At 44.7% G+C, this 21,138-nt stretch overlaps 1 pseudogene; it reads left to right on the forward strand.

The window, feature by feature from the left end:
• The window catches only part of LOC133145586 (neural cell adhesion molecule 2-like), a 29,336-nt pseudogene extending 22,749 nt beyond the window's left edge, over positions 1-6,587 (forward strand).
• The last annotated feature ends 14,551 nt before the right edge of the window (positions 6,588-21,138 follow it).

The following is a 21,138-nucleotide window of genomic DNA, read 5'->3' on the forward strand; positions in this document are numbered from 1 at the left end:
TAATTGCATTATTCATTCGTTCACACATTCCCATTTGGGTGCTGATCTTCTTTCCGAGCCTGTGTCAATATAAATGCAAGGCGTTGTAGTTGTGCCATAAAACTATGACTTACTCTTCTGATACGTTAATCAGTCAATAGCATTGGAATGAATGGAATGGAATGGAATATCAATAGAAATTCAAAAGGCTCCATTTGTCAGGAGAACCGAGCCCACCGGCAGTCCACGGGCAGAGAGGACTGGGCAAAGCCTACAAGCTGGGCTTGGTCAAGCAGGATAATGGCGGCATGCCCATCGTGGAATATATCGTCAAGTACAAGACAGTGAGTGACAACAAAGGTTGTCCGTTGTGATCACAAACCTCTCATCCATCCATCCATCCATCCATCCATCCATCCGACTCGATTGCAGGATAAAGAAGAGCAATGGATGACCAAGCTGGTTCCGGGCTCCAATGACTTTGCCACTTTGCAGCCGCTGCAGTGGAACACCCGATACGAGGTGGAGATTACGGCCCGCAATGTTAAAGGCTTGTCGGAGCCCACCTTCTATCAGTTCTTCATGCCACAGAAACCGGAAATCACAGGTAAGCGCATTTTAAGGGAGGGACGGTTCTCATTAGGGCTCAAACATATTGGAAAAAAACACAATATGGATTTTGCTAGATCTAACATTTTATTGGACTTGTTTTTCATGTGACATGGCTGAATGTGACTTGATCTGTTTTTGTTTTTTTCCAATAGTATTATTGTTTTAGTTACAATTATATTGTGAGGCAATCTGGACATTCTTATTTGATAGTTTTGTCGTTTTGATGTTTGTGCGCTAATGAAAAAAAAATCTGAATTTAAGCAGTAGTTTTATTTTTCATTGGTCCAAAAAATATCCAATTTAAATAGAGTTATTTAATCACAGAAAATACCTTTGACTTGGCTAATCCCATCCTAACAGTTCCTTTTGATTCTTTTTGTAATAGTACATTTTTTTCAAGAGCTATTTCTGTGTGCGGGAGCAACATACCTAACCCACAGTGCTCTCAAGTGTTTGTTATTAGTTTTCTTTTCAGTTTCGAAAGGTGCTGGCGCTGCGACTGCCATGACTGAACAAATGAATTTGCAAAGCTCAGCTAAATGGTCATCACTGGACCTCTTCTTCTGTGTGAGCAGAATCCCTCTTCAACGGGCTGAGCCTCGGGGCGGTGGTGGGCCTGGGCCTGGGAGCGCTCCTCCTGCTTCTTGTCCTTGTGGATGTCAGCTGCTTCTTCCTGCGCCACTGTGGTCTGCTGATGTGCATCACGCGCAAGCTGCGCAGCAAAAAGACAAAGAAATGGAAGAGGGCAAGGCCGCCTACCTGTGAGTGTCCTTTTCTTGTCAATGTCAACATGAATGACTTTCATGCTTGCCCAGGGAGCATCTGCTGTGGGTGTCACGGCCTTTGGGTCACGACTACATTATTATTATTTTTTTTTTCTTTCAAGCTAATGTGCACACGTGTTGAGTGACCTGTGTGGCAAAAGTTAAACCAAACCTGTGAAAGACTCAAATCTAGCTAGCTTTTTATTGGAGAATGAGAAAAGAAACCTTCTCTTTGCCGTCTAGGTGCACCTACAACAGCAGCCCGACCACCTTTTCAACCACAGTATGTCTCCGATAATGTCTTCTTCACAAACATCTCATCCTGCGTGTCTCGTTTGCATGTAGACGTTCACACGGATCAAGTGGTTGTCTCCGTATTTGACCGCAATCCATTGAAGCGTTCATGATTCAAACACACTTGGAATTGTGCACGTCAAACACAAATTCAGCTTGTCATTCACTTCCTCATTTCATGGACATGAAATTAGGTTGCAGCAGTACACGGAAAAAAGTTTTTGATGGCTTGATTGAAATTTGGTTCATCGAGAGGTCAAATGAAATCTTCGACTATCATCTCAAACAAGGGACCACTATTATAAGCACGAAGCAAGGGCTTTGGGTGGAATATGCCTTTATTTTCCACCCAAGGTTGGATGCAGGCCATTTATTTGCATCTGCAGGTCTATTTCGGGAAAATTCAACTCCATTTGGATGGGTAAATGAGGCCCAAAATGAATTGGAAGATCCATTTGACTTTGAGAATCTTCCTCATTTTCCAATTTGCCCTGTTGACAATCCCTGATCGAATACACTAGACATCTACCGTAATTTTCGGACTATAAATCGCGTTTTTTTTCATAGTTTGGGTGGGGGGGCGACTTATAGTCAGGAGCAACTTATATACATATATATGGGGTTTTTTTTCACTTTTTGGGGCATTTTATGGCTGGTGCGACTTATACTCCGGTGCGACTTATAGTCCAAAAATGACGGTACTTGAAAAGTATTTCTGGATTTAGATGATTTGATTTTGTGCAACCACTTGAGGAAATAAACATGTTTTCAGTGTAGCTTCATGCAACCACTACTAAATGGCACTTAAGCTTGTGTTTCCGCTTTGGGCTTGTTACAGTGACAACGTACGTAATAAGCAGCTAAGCGGCGTTATCAGTCGTTCTGGCCCAACTTGATTGAGGGATGTCAATATGCCGCCGGATTCATCCCGAATGAATCCATGCAAAGCATGGTCGCAAAGGTGCCGGCGCTAGTCCAATCTGGGTTTGCATGAGCTCATGAAACATGAAATTGCTTAACGTCCTCCAATCAAGCACTTATTGTGCTTATTTGGCTGGATTTCACTCTCCTATAATCTCACTTGTCTTGTTGCGAGAGAATTTGTGTCCCATTTCAATGGATTTTCATCATGAAAGGACGCTGGATGTTTCTGTCGCTTGTGCCTCATCTTTGGGCTCATTCGGTGGGCCAAAGCTAGTCAGTCTCTCCGCGTACTCTGACTTGAACACGAGGCTTTTTGAAATCGATTACAATGATTTGACCGTTGAAGTGACCAGTTACCAGTTACTGTGTGAATAGAGCAAAGATTGAATCATTCACACTGATCATCAAGTAAATAGTGCGATTTAGAGAAAAATGATCCCATTTCCTGAACAAATCCTTCTTGAGGCTGGATATCAAGCGGGAATCAGCTTACTGACAGCAGTACACGAAGGCGTCTTGCTTTCGCTGTCTTCATCGAAAGAATTTGAGAAGATTTAGAAAAGACCCTTTCATCTCACACTTGCGGGAGAAAACCATTCTCCCGACATCTCTGGCTTGGAGCGCAGAATGCTAACCGCTAAGCTAAAGGATCCGCCTAGACGCGCGGCGGCGGCGGCGCTCAATATTCGATTTCAAGGGAGGCAGAGTCTCAAGTGGTCGTTTTTTGTGGCGCTTTCGCCTGGAGCGTTGGCGTCCGCTATCGTGATGGTTTTCTGTTTCCGCGTTTGTTTGAGCTTGTTGGTATTGTCTCATGAGCGACCTGAGGCAGAAAGTGGAATTAAGGAAGCATTCCAAGTGTGTGGATTCCAACTGAAACTGTCGTGTTTGGATTGAGTGGAAGGAAGTGTCGGTTGATCCACGTATCAATTTCTTTTAGACAGTGACCTTCATTGAAGCGTTGGGCTTGGGAAAGCTAGCGAAAGGTTCAGGCTAGCTCCGCATTCGCACGTGATGGCCATGATGACTGACAGCTCCGTCCGTCCAAAGAATGAATGCAAACATTTCTCGCAAGCTTCCATCACTGCTGCCTTTTCATTCGAGTCCTTCCGTTCTGTGACCCACGTCTCATGGACATCCTCCTTGCCTGCTCCGATCATATCTCTCTCTCGCTCTCTCGCTCTCTCTCTCTTTCTCTCTCTCTCTCTCTCTTTCTCTCTCTCTCTCTCTCTCTCTCTCTCTCTCTCTCTCTCTCTCTCTCTCTCTCTCTCTCTCTCTCTCTCTCTCTCTCTCACATGCACGCTGTGCTCTGAAAATTGCAGGAAACTGACGATGAAGGAAGAAATTGGCAAAGAGTCTCTCAAGGATACTATTGAAATCAAACTGCAGGGCGACCGCCGCATCTACGCCAACCGGACGACAACAAAGCATAGAAGGGATGGGGAGGGGGGCCGGCGGCGGCGGCAGCTTTCCCGCAAGAAAATTCGGATCACCAGACCAAAACCCTAACAAACATACTGCGATGGAAGGAAAAATGATTGTATATTTCTTGTTTTGTTGTGTCCGGTTATGATGCTTTTATTTGACCCCCCCCCCCCCCCCCTTTTCATTTCAAAAGTATTCACAGTTGAGTCATTGCTCCCCCGCTGAGCTCTCTCTCGCTCAGCATCATCACGCTTGCGGGCCATTCTAGCAAGAGAAGCTCAACGATACGCCGATGATGTCAACCTTCTTAGTTTCCCTGGCGTGATTGGTGTCAGGTCTAAATACCATCAGACATTTAACCACACGCTGGAAGGAAGAGGAGAAAAGAACCAGAACAGGTTTACTCGCGAGGAGAACGATAGAGAGAGGAAACTCGGTTACAATCTCCATCAATTCTGAGTTCTCCCTCCACGTGCTCCTCTATTTAATGTTTTGGTTTCCCTGGTTACAGAGGCGTTGCTACACTAAAGGGAGGGGAGATTGTGCCTGTAGCAACGCTGATTAGCAAAAGAATGTAGTGTGGTGTGAATTAGCACTTCATTGTCGGCCCGTGACCCCCGCAGAGTTTGTCCATCTGTTCTTCTCCAGTTGTTGGCCGAGTAGTCCGCGAGTGAGATCAGATAACTTCAATTGCCGCTTTCCTGTGGAACAATGCAACTAAACCTTGGCTAGACTTTATCTACTTAGTAAATTAACACGCAATAAGAATGAGTGACTTGTCCTAAACACTTTAACAAACATTGAGTGAATATGGGATAACTTGTAACCATCTATGAACCAAACCTACAGTTAACTAAAAGGAATGAAGTTTCTTTCAACCAAATAAGAACATTTCGCCTATGCAAATAAGATCTGCTCATTGTTAGTGAAGGCCTCTTACAGAAACAAAAACACACAGATAACATAAGGACAGGAAGGATACATATGGCTGACAGGGATCAAAAGGAATCCCTGTCACTAAAGAGAAAGGACCTAGATGAAAAGGAAAGCCATAAACTCGTAAATGACAAGGCTTTACTTAAATTATTCCAACATTTGGGCAAGCTTCAGTATGGACAAACTATTTTCTACAGAACAGGGGGAAAGAATCGTTTCATTCTGTGTTGCCAGAGAACAAACAAAAAGGGACTCGTCAAATAAAAAAGACAAAAAAGAATGATGTCGTGGCAAGTAGTATATGTGGGTTGAGTTGTTTTCAAAAGTCTTTTTCTAAAGTATTGACGCTGAGTATTGTTGCCACTGTTGTCATCTGTCATCACGCAATGGATGTTTTTGCTATTTCGGTCTCCTCCTGTGAGCTTGAACTGTGAACGTTTTGATCGATCCGACCGAGCGCTTTGTCGGAGGGAACCAACCGACCAATCGTCAACATTTACCTTGATCTCTATGCGCTCTGTGCCTTTGATGTCTCCTCAAAGTCCCCCCCCCCCCCCCCTTTCTCCTTTTGCTCGCTGACATTGTCACGTGTTGTACAAGAAGAAGAAAAAAATATTTTGCAGAGCTTTTATGTAAAAACACTATAAAAGATGTGACTTTTTTTTTCTTTCGCAAAAGGCAGATTCTTCTTTTGTCATGTTGTATTTGGTCCAAGGCTTAGTGCTCGTCCAACTTTTGATTGTTTTGTCAAATGTGCAGCAATCGCGTTCATCTGAATTGAGGAGGTCATTCTATTTGTTGAGACATGAATGTTTATATGCGCTGGGAAATGTAGTAAACACTGAAGAGAACATTAGTATGAGTGGTGGGATGACTACTGATGCTGACATAACAGGTCTGTCAGAAAGATTCCAGGACCGGCGGCGCAATCCATATCTTTCAACACACTTTTTCAGTCCACGCTGTGATGCCTTCGGATCTCCTTGAGCTAGGGAAGGAGGGGCAAAATCATGAGTGCTCGAGAACGTTGCTCCAGCACGGACGGCAATGATGTTCTCTGGCAGGAAGTGTCAGATGCTCAGGGTATTGAGAGCAGGTGCGAGTTGAAAGCACAACATTTGCTACAGGATCTCTTTGTGGAGGTGCTGCTTGATCGCCTGAGCTCCACAGAAGGACCATTTGGTTTCTTTTGTGACACCAGCCCTAGAACCTTTCTGACATACCATGTCGAGCTTTGTCAACTTTGTCTTTGGCAACTCCGATTTTATTTTATTTTTCTGCTGTATTTTTCATTTGATGCTGTGTGAGATGATCATGACCTCCCATGAATGTGACTCGTTGATTTATGCACTTGTGGAGCAAATACCGAATGGCAGCAAGCAATGTCGACTCGTGTGCATCTGTTAAAAGCAGATGTTTAAAGCTTTTATGTTGTGCCTTGGACAAGATTTGTCCGTGAGTATTATTCGAATTTTGAAACAATATTTTATTTTGGTTACATGTGATGTTTAATGCAAACCTATTCACCGTAAATGTGATGTAGCTTGTATGTGTTGAGCTAACGCACAATTTTACTTGTATATTTTCCTAGTTTTACGACGGTCTTAACAGGGCAATGTTTTGAGGCCATTCTACAAATAAATCAGCTAAAAGAAACCAAGTCTGATTATTTGGAGCGTCGTTAACTCGCTGTCTAGCTGGTGAAAAACTCGATGCTTCAGAGTGAGGACAGCACAGTAAAAGGACACTAGCGCGGCGGGCACAACCACGAGGAGCTACATCCAGCAAGATAACCATGAGCCTACCATCAGGAAAGCGGTATCACCCAGGTCTACCAGAAGAAGATCTAATGCCAGACCCTACAGAACCAGGACAAGTGCACAACACAGACGATGTGGACAGCACGGAGAACAAGGGTAACGCAAGCTACACAGACACAAAGATGAAGTCTTCACGCTCGCATACATCCAAACGTTCATCCGTAAGTTCTGCAGCGCTAAAAGCACGTGCACAAGCAGTTGCTGCACGAGCACAGCTGGAGTATTCATTAAAAGAAGCAGCCATAATGAAACAGAAAACTGAACTTGAGGCTAGTTTACATGTTTTGAGTAGTCAAAAAGCTGTTGCAGTTGCCGAAGCAGAGGCTGCTGTTTATGAAGGAGAGGAGGGTCTCTCAAAGACTGAACTGAGTCATGTGTTTGTAGAACCACCTGCTAATCCAATGCAACGCACAGCAGAGTATATTCAGCAACACACAGACATTTGCCATGAAGGATTCACGTCACGAGTCGATCCTCTCGCTTGCCACAATGCTGCACGTGAACAATGTGAAATGGCTATGACTACAAAGATAGACAATAAAGGCATGCAAAGCGTGGAAAAAACGGATATTAAAGTAGAGCACCAAACACAGCAAGGACAGACGAATTCCCCCAAACTGTATCCGTACGACACTCCTCCGTCCAAACGGGTGCGTGTGATCTCAGTGTACAGTGCGCGTCGTCTTCGTGCCCCAAATTTCTTTGCGCCCGTTTGGACCTTCAACCCTAACCCCTCGCGGAATGTGCTTTGTGCAGGCAGGACGTGGGAATATCGATGACTCTCTGTATGTACATGTGCAACACTTGTGTCATATGTAAATAAACATGTCCTGGTAGAAGAGGCCCTGGTTCCCGATGTGGCTTTCTCTTCGTTGCTTCAAGGACGTCGACGGGCAAGCGGCGGGCGGGCGGGCGACACGCACGCATGCACGCACGGACGCACGGACGCACGGACGGCAGTCCTTGTCATTATCCCGGCCGGCCGTTGTGACAAACTGTCGGTGAAATCACATTCTTACACAAACATCGATTTTTTTTTTTTGCCCTTCAATGGACAATTGGGTGGGCTTTTTTGTCTTTCCCAATAGAGGGCAAAGTGCTTTTTTCCGTCAGGGTCATTTCCAAGCCAGCATTATTTCAAATGGAAGCTGTGTTGCATTGAAATCCATCCTCCACTCCAGGATGAGAAAACCAAGAGAATTGTGCGTGCAAGGTGAAATGAAATGAAGATTTTAATGCGGCGTGCTTTTCACTTCACACGTTTGAGTGCCATCAACTACAATTTCAATTCCAAACTGCTTTTGATGCAGTGAGCGGGAAACATTTGTTTAGTGCGCAATTTTAGACAGGCAGCAAATTGCTCATGTAATTCTCTCTGAAAAATACTTAGTATATAGTACATAATAGTAGTATTGTTAGTATATCGCCTTTTTTCCTCCATAACCAACAATCAAAGCCTTCTCATAAAATTACTCCTTTTTATCTCGAAATTATACCCCTTTTTTTTTTTTCTTTTCCTGAATTCGTGAGCCTTATGCGTAAAAGCAAGCGTGCACTTAAGATTGGATTCTGGTCCACGCTAGACTGACATAAAAAAAAAACAAAAAAAAACGACATCACCTTTCTTTTACCTCTGTGGTGATGAAACACATCATTATCAGACCAGACCAGAAGCACACAAGGTATCCGAGCGGCTTCAACTGAATGTTGACGCTAATCAGAGCGGAGGAGCTTGACCTCAGATTCAGGTGGGGTAACCTGACACCATGGTTCCCATGTGGCCGCGTCAGAAGTGCCAAAGGCTCTTTGGCAGGCAGTCCATTTGTGCCGACCACAGATGAGATCGCAAAGGCGTCGCGAAGGTACTTTCCTTCATTTGAATTACTGTAAAAGGACTGACGTGTCATTACCTGTCACACGTTAAAAGCTTTGTTGCGACACCCGCTGCAGCTCAACTTGCCGCCTTACACCTACGTTCACATACAAGATTTCAGCAGCTGCGTTAAAATCATGGGGAAAACATCGCTATCGTTAGGTGGTTCCTGTGAGTGACCCAAATTTTGAGTTGAAGACACAACTTTTGCCTACCGCTAGCTTAATGCGAGCACATAAAGCAAAAGCTCACAGACAGGCTAATAGGTTTGCGGCATTCAAATACTTGAAGTCACGCGTATTTGAACACCAACACTAATATAGAGCGCCATTCTAGCAACATCAATTATATAGACTGCTGTTTTTCTCCTTCTCATCACCCAATTTTTGCCGGGAGGCTTAGGCTTAGGCTTATGAATGAGAATGCCATCGATCCGTTCCACCATCGATGGCATTCTCATTGGTTTGAAAGGCAAAAGTGGATTTGAGATTTAAACGTTTGGCGTTGCCGGCATATTCGGAAAGGCGCTGCTGGGAATAATCCTACTTTCCAGTTGCTTCCAATGAAAGAACTCTGAAACGCTCTTCGTACGTACAATATAATGCGGTAGACCTTTACAGCGCAGCAGCCAATTAGAAGCACGGTAATCACTTCATTTTGCTGCAGCTTGTAATGAATTGCTTGTAAGGCCTAATGAATTCACTCCCACCGTCTAGTGCAGGGGTCCTCAAACTTTTTCCTGTGAGGGCCACATAACGTTTCCCTTCTCTGATGGGGGGCCGGTGTCAGTTTGTAACAGAAAAAGTGTGACGATCGTAGGGGAGCTTGAAAAATGTATTGTTTTCCAGAAAGCCACACATAACCAAATAACGGTTATTTAATAACCCTTTCCAGGTTCTTTACAGAAAAAAGTCAGGAAACAAATAATAACACTATTAATGAAATAAATAATAACTAAATAACCCTCTCTGAGTTCTTCACAGAAAAAACAGGAAAGAAATAACTCTCTCTGGGTTCTTCATAGAAAAAAGAGCCATGGAACATTAACTTTCTGTTGTGCCATGCACAATCTTAACAGATAAAAGTTCAGCTCAGTTGTCAGAGCAGAATCTCTCTGACACATGAGCAGTCTCTTACAGTTCTTGTGTTCCATCCTTATAATCCTTCTGTAGGTTCCAGTAGGCTTGTAGACACCGCTGTCTTTTCTGTTAAAGTTTGCTAGTGCGTCATAGTCTGGAGTAACATTTGTTGTGGCAATTCTTAGGCGAGATCCGAGGTGTTGGTCCGTTTACCTCAATCTGTGACGGGTTGATGTTGACGTTCATGTGGCTGAACGTCACGTCGCGTACGTCGAGCCAAATTGGCCACTCTCTTTTAAACGCTCGGCACTGTGTCCACCTTGCTTTTCCTTGGGCGACTCATTTTAATGGAAGGATTCCAGGGGAAGGTTTGTGGGTGGCTTTAGCGCAAAACTGCATCTGAAAGTTCAGCGCGCAAATTACAAGAATGCTGTCGTCACAGCCCACGCTCTAAATTCGGGACTGATTCAAATAGAGCGCAAGTGCGCCATGTCCGTGTACACGCACTCGTGAGTGTGCACCGAGCTTTCTGACACGGCTTCCGGTAGTAAATGCGCAGGCGAGCGCTTCCCCATCTACTGGGGAAACGCAGTCATTGCAGGCAAAATGACCCCAAAAAATGTTTAATAATACAATTTATTCAGGGTTGGCGGGCCGGATTAAACGGTCCCGTGGGCCGTATCCGGGCCGCGGGCCGTAGTTTGGTGACCACTGGTCTAGTGGTAAAGCAGAAAGAAAGCTCAAGGCACACAACGGAAGCCCACATTCATGTATCAGGTGGGATGTGACAAGCGGCAGATGTTGAGTGGCCAATGTCGCTCATTTTAAATGCAAGCTGGCAATTATGAAGCCACGCATCATCACAGCCAGAGTCCTTTCAAGCCTGTATGGATTACAGCCATTTGCAGAAAGCAGCATGCATAAGTGAACAGAGCCTGTGGCAAAAGAAAAAAGGCTCCCAATAATTGAGCGAGCGCATGGCAGGCTAAATGTCAAAGTAATTGCGGGCCATTCGGCGCCACACTATTCTTCTCTATTAGCCTAATATGGCGGAGTTACTCCTCCCGGCTTGGTGCAAATTCATATTGGATTTTTGTTCAAATTTAACCCAATAGTAATGGATGTGCCTCTGGGGGAGCGTTCAAAATCAATTTGCTAAACAGCTCAAAATTGCCCCCATAATTGCCTCTGCGGAGTGTGGAGCTCCTCACCAGTCAAAGGTGATTGCTACCAAAGTGTGAGTCAACTTTGCTCTCAGCCAAGACTTGGCTTTGCTTTTGACCGCGCCGCGCGGCCGCGGCGGCCCTCGTTAGGCCAAACAAAGTGGAGGCTGCTAAGGCAAGGCCCAGCGGCGCTCTCGTCGGCTGATGAAACGAACTATCCTGGCAAAGGGGGGCTTGTATGTTTGGACACATGAGCGTAGCGTGAATACAATCAGCTTGACTCGGCTCATTATCCAGGAAAGGGGAGCCACCGGCCGACACCATTCCTTCATTCGAAAGTGACATTTACGGATAATAACCTTCTGCCCGATGTCACTGCTAACGGATATGCGGACGCCTATCAAAGAGCAAGCTTCCAGCTCGCAGAATTCATCTGTTCCCACATGTTCCCAGGGATGGATGCCTTACGGCCGTACGGATTTTGTGTCAAATGTCAAATGTGCGAGGGCAACGTATTCCAGTCGCCTCTCTCCCCCGCGTGGACCTGAGGTCGCGTACGCTAACCAGTGATGTGACCGTGCCAGATGCTCTCCTCTGCCTCCCTCGCCAGCTGCGGTCCGTGTCCGGCCCGCTCGGTTCGCTGGCCTGACTTTAGCACGCTAAAAAAACAACACGAACCGACATTTTAGTTCCCAAATGGCTCACTCCAAGACAAGACATTCAGCGGTATCCAGCTAGCAGTGACTTGGCATCCAGCAGCTAGCAAGAACTTGATGCCGTCACTTGCTTTTCTTTCTTTTGTCTGTCATGTCAAGTCAGAGGTGCAAGCCACAGGCAACTTGCAATCAGCTCCAAACCTCCTAACCTGCAGGGGGCAGAGAAAGAGGAAAGTGTCAGCCAAAAGCAGGAGCCCAAGCCAATGAGCCCTGGAACTAAACTACCTACCTACCTACCTACCTACCTACGTATCTACCTACCTACGTATCTATATACTTCCTGTAGCCAGCCTGCATGGCACGGAGAGCAATCAACAATGTTTGGGAGCACTGGAACAAGCAACCAAAAGTCACTCCGCTCACGGTCAACACGCAACTGGTATGAAAATGGACATTTGTATCGATTGTTGAGGAACCTGAGCTATTGGAACGGTCAAATGAATTGAAATGGGAAATTTGAGTACTTGTTTCAAAGTTGAAGTAGGTTTTGTTTGAATTACAATGAGACACATGTTTATTTGTTTAAAGGTTATCAACCTGAAGTACAATCTACATGACAACCTTCATTGGGACCTAAATGGAATGTAAACTGGAACCCAATGAAAGGAAAACGAAATGAAGATTGGACTTGTCCCTTTGCATTCTTCAGAGCAGGCTTTTTTCAAGTTGAAGCAAGAACTGGGTGAAACATTGACAGAACTTGACATTGTCACACGCGCGCCCACACATTCACAAGGTGGGAATCAAACGCGCGGTGTCGGCGGCACACAAGACGAGCAAGTGTAGCCAGCCCTCCACCCCATCAGCCGCTCCCTTGATGCTATCGCTAGCAATGTTCTGCCTGTTTACGTTGCTCGTTATTTGATGAGCTCATCATTCCAAATAGGTGTGTTGGAAGAGAGCCACATCTAGTCATTTATTCATTTTTTATTTGATCTAGCGAGTTAGCTTATCTTTTTTGAGCTAGCTTGTCTGTCCGTCCGTCCGTCCATGTATCTATTTATCCAAAGAGCAAATCTGCTAGTAACTAGCAGATTTGCTCTTTAGATAAATCTATCTATCTATCTACTACCAGCTAGTAGATGTGTACAGAGTTGTTTCTCAGACAAGCTTAAAATGGTGACAGGTGTATCTTGTTCCTTTCTTCTCTGCTGTTCACTTCAAACACGCTCCATGCAACCGCAATGCTCTCGTATCAGACAAGGCTTGCTCGATCACCTGCTCGTTTGCTGTCCCGTGTGCGCACGGAGCGCGGTGGTGCGTTTACGGGCAGTCGGAGAAATCAACGCCAACAAAAAAAATTACATCCAGCCTAGTTAAGACCATACCAAAGACTATGTATAAAAATGGGACCCATTGCCTCCCTACGTGTGTGACGATCATTGGGACTTAAAAAAAATATATATATATTTTTTTATTTTGTACCCATGTATAATGCGCACCCCAGATTTTAGGACAATAAATTAGTTAAATTTTGCGCACTATACACGGAAAAAAACGGTATACTAAAATGAGACTGTATTTTCTGGCCTTCAGTCATAGTTGTACATAGTTGTACATTTTCTCTCTTTTCTCAGTGTTTACGTGTTGGCGACAAAATCTCCGCCAGCATCACGCTGAGCACGGGGGCCCCCCAAGGCTGCGTGCTCAGTCCGCTGCTCTTCACCCTCCTGACGCATGACTGCACTGCAACCTACAGCGACAACCGTATCGTGAAGTTTGCTGACGACACGACTCTGGTGGGTCTCATCACCAAGGGAGACGAGACTCAATACAGGCTGGAGGTTGACCTTCTGACCACGTGGTGCAGGGACAACAACCTCCTGCTGAACGTCGACAAGACCAAGGAGATTGTTGTGGACTTCCGGAAGGGTCACACCCAACACCTGCCGCTGACCATCGACGGTGCTGTGGTGGAGAGAGTGAGCAGCGCCAAGTTCCTGGGGGTGCACATCAGTGAGGATCTCTCCTGGTCCACCAACACCGCATCACTGGCAAAGAAAGCCCAGCGCCGCCTGTACTTCCTGCGGAAACTCAGGCGAGCGAGCGCTCCTCCGGCCGTCATGACTGCATTTTACCGCGGCACCATTGAGAGCGTCCTCTCCAGCTGTATTGCTGTTTGGGGTGGCGGCTGCACTGACTATAACTTGAAGGCCCTGCAGCGCATAGTGAACACGGCTGGTAAGATTGCTGGTGCTTCGCTCCCCTCCTTGAAGGACATTTACACCTCCCATCTCACCCGCAAGGCGACCACGATTGTGAGTGATGTGAGTCACCCCGCTCACTCTTTGTTCGAGCTTCTGCCCTCTGGGAAGAGGTACAGAAGCCTGCGCTCCCGCACCACCAGACTCTCAAACAGCTTCGTACACCAGGCTGTTAGGATCCTGAACTCGCTCCCCCGTTCTGCGTAGCGTCTTGTACTTTTACTGTCTGAACTGTCTGTATGCACACTGGCTCTTATTTGTTGTGTTATCTGTTTATTTATTATTTATTATTACTCTTATTATTTATTGTTTGTGCCTTTTTGTTTATGATGTTTTTTACTTTTGCGCTATGCTTGCTGGCTCCGCTTTGCTCCTCTTATTTATTGTGTTATCTGATTATTTATTATTTATTCATCACTCTTACTATTGATTGTTTGAATTTTTTGCCTTCTTGTTTTTATATTGTGTCGCGTACTTGTATGTCTATCGTGTTATGTGTCTCGTCACCGTGGGATAGAGAAAAACGTAATTTCGGTCTCTTTGTGTGTTGTGACGTGGAGAGATTGACAATAAAGCTGACTTTGACTTTGACTTTGACTTTGACTTTATTTTGCTTCCTCAATTTCATTTGGTTTTATGGAGGGATTTTGTCTGATAGCAAAGGGGAAGCTCGCTATTGTTTGTGTATTTGAATGTTCCGAATCAAAGTTGTCAATCAGTCCAAAAAAAAAAAAAAATCGTGTTGACAAAACCCCAGAGAATGGTTTTGACTTGGGGTTTAACAAATAACTTGTCATTTTATGATTCTAATTCTGTCCGTTTTGAAGAGCCCAAATTTAGTTCCTTGACCTAGTAAGTGGCAAACCACTGTTGGATACACATTTCTGTTTTGCTTAGCTGAATTCAAATTCAAACGTAGCGCACACAGACAGTCATTAGTTTATTTCCAGTTGGCCTTGAGCCCGACCTGAGAGCATTTTACTCCCTCGGCTTGGCCATATTGTGTTTGTAGGATGAAATGCAGTCACCATAGCAACCCTTGGCGGACGGACGGACGGACGGACGGACTGACGGAGAGAGCAAGCTTCTTTCTTTCTTTCTTTCTTTCTTTCTTTCTTTCTTTCTTTCTTTCTTTCTTTCTTTCTTTCTTTCTTTCTTTCTTTCTTTCTTTCTTTCTTTCTTTCTTTCTTTCTTTCTTTCTTTCTTTCTTTCTTTCTTTCTTTCTTTCTTTCTTTCTTTCTTTCTTTCTTTCTTTCTTTCTTTCTTTCTTTCTTTCTTTCTTTCTTTCTTTCTTTCTTTCTTTCTTTCTTTCTTTCTTTCTTTCTTTCTTTCTTTCTTCAGAGTGCGAGCTCAGCCTTTCTGTGTTCTATTAGGGAAAAGGGCCGACGATCCTATTACCGCTCGAGTAATCTCACCGGGCCCGGCCAGACAGGACTTGGAAGGATTTCCCATCCAGCCCTCCCTCCCTCCCTTCGTCTCCTTTGCCCACTGACCCTCCGGACGGAGTCCATTTCCCCACAGCTCGGCCGCTCTCAACGGTGCTTTGAGGCGCACTGCGCACACGGGTGGTGTGGTGCGGTGCGATATGATGTGAAGAAGAAGCACGGAGCGGCAGGTTAAGGAAAGAGAGTCGACTTCTAGAGAGCGTACACTTCACCTCAGGTCTGCTGGTTGCTAGTTAGGACATCTTCTGTTTGCCTTGCTAACAGCCGTGACTTTTGGAAGTCGCGCATGCAAGCAAGCAAGCAAGCATGCAGTAACTTCTAATCTGGCCTGTTGCTGTTATCAGGTTGAATCCACCTGCTTGCTGGACGGTCGGTCGGTCGCCCTCAACCTGTAAGGATGACCATTCAAAAGCCAGCCAGCCAGCCAGCCAGCCAGCCAGCCAGCCAGTCATTCTGTTGTTAATGCTCCTTTGAAAAATGCCCTTTTGAACACAATGGTTTTGCTTTCTTGCAGCCAAGCTTTGAACCTTTTGAAAAAGTAGAGTGCCGCTTGTTCTTCCTTTTCATTCGTTCATGGTACTAGCATGCTGCGTAAGCCTGCGGGGAATCAATTCGAACTGGGCAGGGAGACTTTTTCAAAGACGTCCCGTGCAGTCTCAACTAGGGGTGTAACAATACATCGATACACATCGATTAATCGATATAATGCTCTACGATTTATTGGCATCGATGCTAAAGGTAAACATCGATTTATATCGCCGTGTTTGACCTCGGACATTAGAGGCGACTTTATTTTGAAATCCAGTTCATTGTTGCTTGCTTCCTCTTTCCGGGAGCAGTGTTGTGAGCAGAGCAGGCACGTGAAAGGGGAGGCGACAACTAGTACGCGGCTCCTGGGCTGGTGCTATGGCTAGTGTCCAAAAAGACGAGGAAATTCCCTCCCCTTTAGGCTTCAAGTCATTCGTTTGGAAGCACTTTGGGTCCCAAAGAAAAGCTGGCTCAACGGACAAGACACGTGCAGTTTGTAAATCCTGCCATGCGCTGATCAAATATTCAGGGAGCACAAATCTCGCCGCACATTTAAAGAAAAAACACCACATCAAAGTTCAATGTTAAAGTAAGCAATTTGTATACTACAATACTCTTGTCATTTCCTAAATAAAGAGTTTGCAGTACCTTGTTGATTTTGCGTATGAATTGTTATAAATCAGGATATTGTTCTATATTTTTTATTTTAAAAAAAAGATCGATCGTAGAGCACTATATCGCGATATAGCAGGCTTTAAGATATCGGCAAATATCGTATCGTAGTTCTTTATATCGATATTATATCGTATCATGACAAAACCCGCGATTTACACCCCTAGTCTCAACCAATCAGTGCTTCTGTCAAGTCCATGTCTTGGGAAGAAGAAGAAGAAGAAGAAAAACAACAACAACAAAAGATCAGTTGTCCCACTGACATCTTGTGCGGTGCCGAAATGGCAGCAGCCGTGTCAGATGAATGCGGCGGCGGCCATTCCTCTTGTGTCTCGTTTAAATGCTCATTGAGCCTGCAGATATGATGGTATCTTAAAATGAAGGGCATTCATCAAATCTCCAGGCACTCAGGTTTCTAACCATGTATCAATCACATGACAAATCAGGGATGGATATTTTGGATGTGGAAGGGAAAAGTGGACCTCATGACAAATCCCCTTTAAGGCTTAAACCATCAAAGCCTTATAAGGCAGTGTTGTGTATAAGCCGAGCTTCACAGAACAATTAGTTCTGCCTTATCAGTAGTCTGTGACCTGCTCCTGTGCATGTCATTTGTACTGTCAAGCCAGCAAGCTGTTAGCGAGCGTTTGGGTGTTTTTGAGCATTGTAAAGTTGCTTTGAGAATTTTGGAATTGACATGTATAATATACAGAGATCTCTGTGCATCAACATGGCGTATTCTAATTTGGCAGACTGCTCCAAAGCTGGGAATTGTGGCAAAGCTATGGAGGACCAAAAATCGGTCTCAATTTCGACCTGCTCAGAGCGCATCAAAAGACTGGCGCAGCTGATCTCGTGCATTTCTGGTCAATTTAATTGGGGCACAGACGGACAGATATCAATGTCTGGACCTTGGGTACATCATCTTATGGCTGCTCTCAAAGATGTTGGCTGTGGCAGCCAGAGAGGAAGTGGACTGTCAGAGCCAGATGCCAATGCGAAACCCAGCGAGCAGTCCGACTGAGACATTGCGTAGCTGTGACGGTGACACACAATATAGAGACATGCCTGAAAGGTTGAGCCTAGCATTTGGAAGAAACAAAACGACAGGCCTGCAATTTGTGAAGCAGGAGCTTTCCAAATGATTGCACTTGGAAATGTTTACCGCCTTGGAAACGAAACTGTATCGGAGATGGTCATTCAAACCTTTTAGCATGTTCCGAAGAACCAAAAAAGAAGACAGACCAACAATGAGTGAAAAGGTGGCTCTTATCTGTTATTAAAACATTTTAGCACATTTGGAAGAAATAAAATGTCAGGTCTAAATACCATCAGACATTTATTTACACGCTGGAAACAAAGAGGAGAAGACAACCAGTATTCTTTTGCTCGCGAGGAGAATTAGGTAGAGGGCCCAGTTCACAGTCCTCCACCAATTCTGACCTGCCCTACCGTCATCTCCTCTTTTTATATTGGGTTGCCCTGGTTACAAGAGGCGTTGCTACACTAAAGGGAGGGGAGAGTGTGTCTGTAGCAACACTGTTTCAGCTAGCTAATAATGTTGTGTGGTGCGAGGCCGCATGGCCTTGGCCGATCAGTGACCCCAGGAATGCAGAGTCTGTTCTTAGATGGTTGGCATCCTTGTTCCTGGCTGCAATCTCCAAAACTGGATGCCGTGTCTCTCTCGTGCATACACTCCAACAACGATGTGAGATAACTTGTATGAAGTCTACTTAAACAAACATTGAGTAAATATGGGATAACTAAACACTGTCTCGGACAAAACAATTAACAGAGAGAGGACTTCTCTTGAACTAACAAGAAACAAAGAACAAAGATGTTCTGTTTCTAACTTGTGAGGGCCTCTCAAAGATAAGACAAGGAAAGGGAGTATAAGGACTCCCCAAGGCTAGCCGGCACATATGTTGACTTGAGCGAAGATATGTGACCTTCGGTTTCAGGCCGACCAGCGCTTCAGCAAAACTAATTATTCTAACACAAAACAAGAGGCCAACAATTTGTGAAGCAGGAGCTTTTCAAATGATTGCGCTTGGAAATGTTTACCGCCTTAGAAAGGAAACTGTATCGTGGAGTTGGTCGTTCAAACCTTTTAGCATGTTCCGAAGAACCAAAAAAGAAGACAGACCAACAATGAGTGAAAAGGTGGCTCTTATCTGTTATTAAAACATTTTAGCACATTTGGAAGTAACAAAACAAGAGGCCGACAATTAGTGAAATGGTGGCTTTTTCAGATTTAACCTGACAGACGGCTTATTTTATTTTTTGACTTGAAAAGTTTATCATCTTGGAAATCAAAGTGAAGTTGGTCAGCCATCTTTCCCTGACCTTGTCATCCACTGACATTAGTTCAGTTCAGTTCCGTTTCGTTTCTTCACGCAATATCCAAGACATACAACATGATACAACCAACAATATTAGGCAGCTCGGTTCTTTATTTTTAATAAGGAGTATTTTGACCTGCTCTGGTGTTGTGTTTACCTCAAAGAATATTTTGCAGTTCACCATCCAGGAGTGCTGATATTTCTTTTCTTTCGATTGTCAATGCGTCATCTCTTTAGCTTGTTCCCTCTGCTGTCAGTTTATTGACTAGACTATCATTTTGTGATACAGAAGATGATTCCACTTGTGTTTGATATTGCCGAGGTTCCTCATTTCAAAAAAACGTGTCGATTCATGAGCTGGAACCTTTTTCAACTTCTTATTTTGAAGATCGTGTTTTTGGCAAAGATGCAAAGCGTGTAATGAATACACAGAGAAAAAGAAAGACCGTTATAGCAAAAGCGTCACATTTGCGTAACCGATGAGATTTTTTTTCATCAAACTTGTAATGAGTGCATTTGTTTGAAACTATTCCATGAACCAAGTCATCCCTCCGATGTTTGCCCACTTGAGCAAAGCCATTGTGTCCGCCGGTTGCTTAGCGACCGCCACAGTCTTGTATTCCGCTAAAACTCTTCAGAAATCATAATTGTGCTCCCGATTTTCATGATGAGAAAGAGAAATAAGAAGACGCTTCACTACAGATGTGGAACTTGGCAAAGATGAAGGCTTTACTGTGTGGTCCTCCATATTTCATGATCACTCCTGAATCATTGGGGGGAAAAAACATTTTTTTTACGTTCCTGGCTCTATCTAAAGTGACATTTTTTGCTCAAGTTAAAATCCCAGGTGCCAGCTGGCTCCCAAACGTCACGTCAGAGCGCTGCGTTGGCTTGTCACCTTGACCTTGTGCTTGTTTGTCAACGGTACAGTCAGCCGATGGTTGTCCGGCCGGCCGGCAGAGAAAATGTCTCCGCTGCATTCGACTCTCAGATGTAGTGACAGGTGAACGGCGGGCGACGGGAGCTAATAGCAGGAGTCTTAAACTAAACGCCGCCTTCCTTTCAGTCACAGCGTGGGTGATTGAGCGACAAGCGCGACAAGCCGGGCGGCGGCAAGGCGAGGCGTGACGAGACGCGGGTGAGCGTCACAACGTCACAAACGCGCTCCATGCGACCGCAATGCTCTCGTATCAGACGCTTGCTCGATCACCTGCTCGTTTGCTGTCCCGTGCGCGCACGGAGCGCGGTGGTGCGTTTATGGGCAGTCGGAGAAATCAACGCCAACAAAAAAAATTACATCCAGCCTAGTTAAGACCATACCAAAGACTATAAAAATGGGACCCATTGCCTCCCTGCGTGTGTGACGATCATTGGGACTTAAAAAAAAAATAAAAATAAAAAAAATATTTTTTTTTTTTACCCATGTATAATGCGCACCCCAGATTTTAGGACAATAAATTAGTTAAATTTTGCGCACTATACACGGAAAAAAACGGTATTCATCACTCTTACTATTGATTGTTTGAATTTTTGCCTTCTTGTTTTTATATTGTGTCGCGTACTTGCATGTCTATCGTGTTATGTGTCTCGTCACCGTGGGATAGAGAAAAACGTCATTTCGGTCTCTGTGTGTTGTGACATGTGGAGAGATTGACAATAAAGCTGACTTTGACTTTGACTTTGAATAAACGAGGGAAAAAGAACTAGTGGATCATTTTCAGATATGTCACCCATCCAGGAAAGCACAAAACGTTCTGGGTTGGAATGTGGAGCTTTTTGTGAGGATGTCACAAAATGAATTCATCAACGTTTGCGTTAGTCCTGTTTTTGCTTTGTGGAGTGACTTTTTGCCCTTTTGGACGTAATGAATGGCAACAAGCATGTAATGAGTGTGAAATAGCTCCCTAACAAGGGTGCTCTTTCTATACCGTACACCATCAAGGTTTATCAAGTCATCCCGTGATAGACTCATGGCATCAGCGGAATGGAAAAAAAATTGTACAAGGTCGGGGGGCACAGGGACACAGAGACCTTTCTTTGGTGCCCCCCCCCTCCCCAGCCACCAAATTCTCACCCTTTAGATGGCACTTGAATTCGGGGCAGGATTTGATGTCATGAGATTGGTTCCAATGCAAAACAGGACATGCTTAATTCATTCACTACTGTTAAAGACGCCACTGCACTGATAAGCTCATATGTAGCACCCCCTAGTGGAACATCGGTGTAATAATCTAGATTGTGATAGCGTCCCTCACTTTCCAATACTACGTTCCGTCCGAGTTTCTCTCAGCGTTATTTGTAAACAATCAGGTTTCTTTCCAGTGGGATAATTGGTGGCATCATGTTGTTCCATGTAAGATTTAAA

Source organism: Syngnathus typhle, linkage group LG2 (assembly GCF_033458585.1).
Source record: "Syngnathus typhle isolate RoL2023-S1 ecotype Sweden linkage group LG2, RoL_Styp_1.0, whole genome shotgun sequence".
Taxonomy (NCBI): Eukaryota; Metazoa; Chordata; class Actinopteri; order Syngnathiformes; family Syngnathidae; genus Syngnathus; species Syngnathus typhle.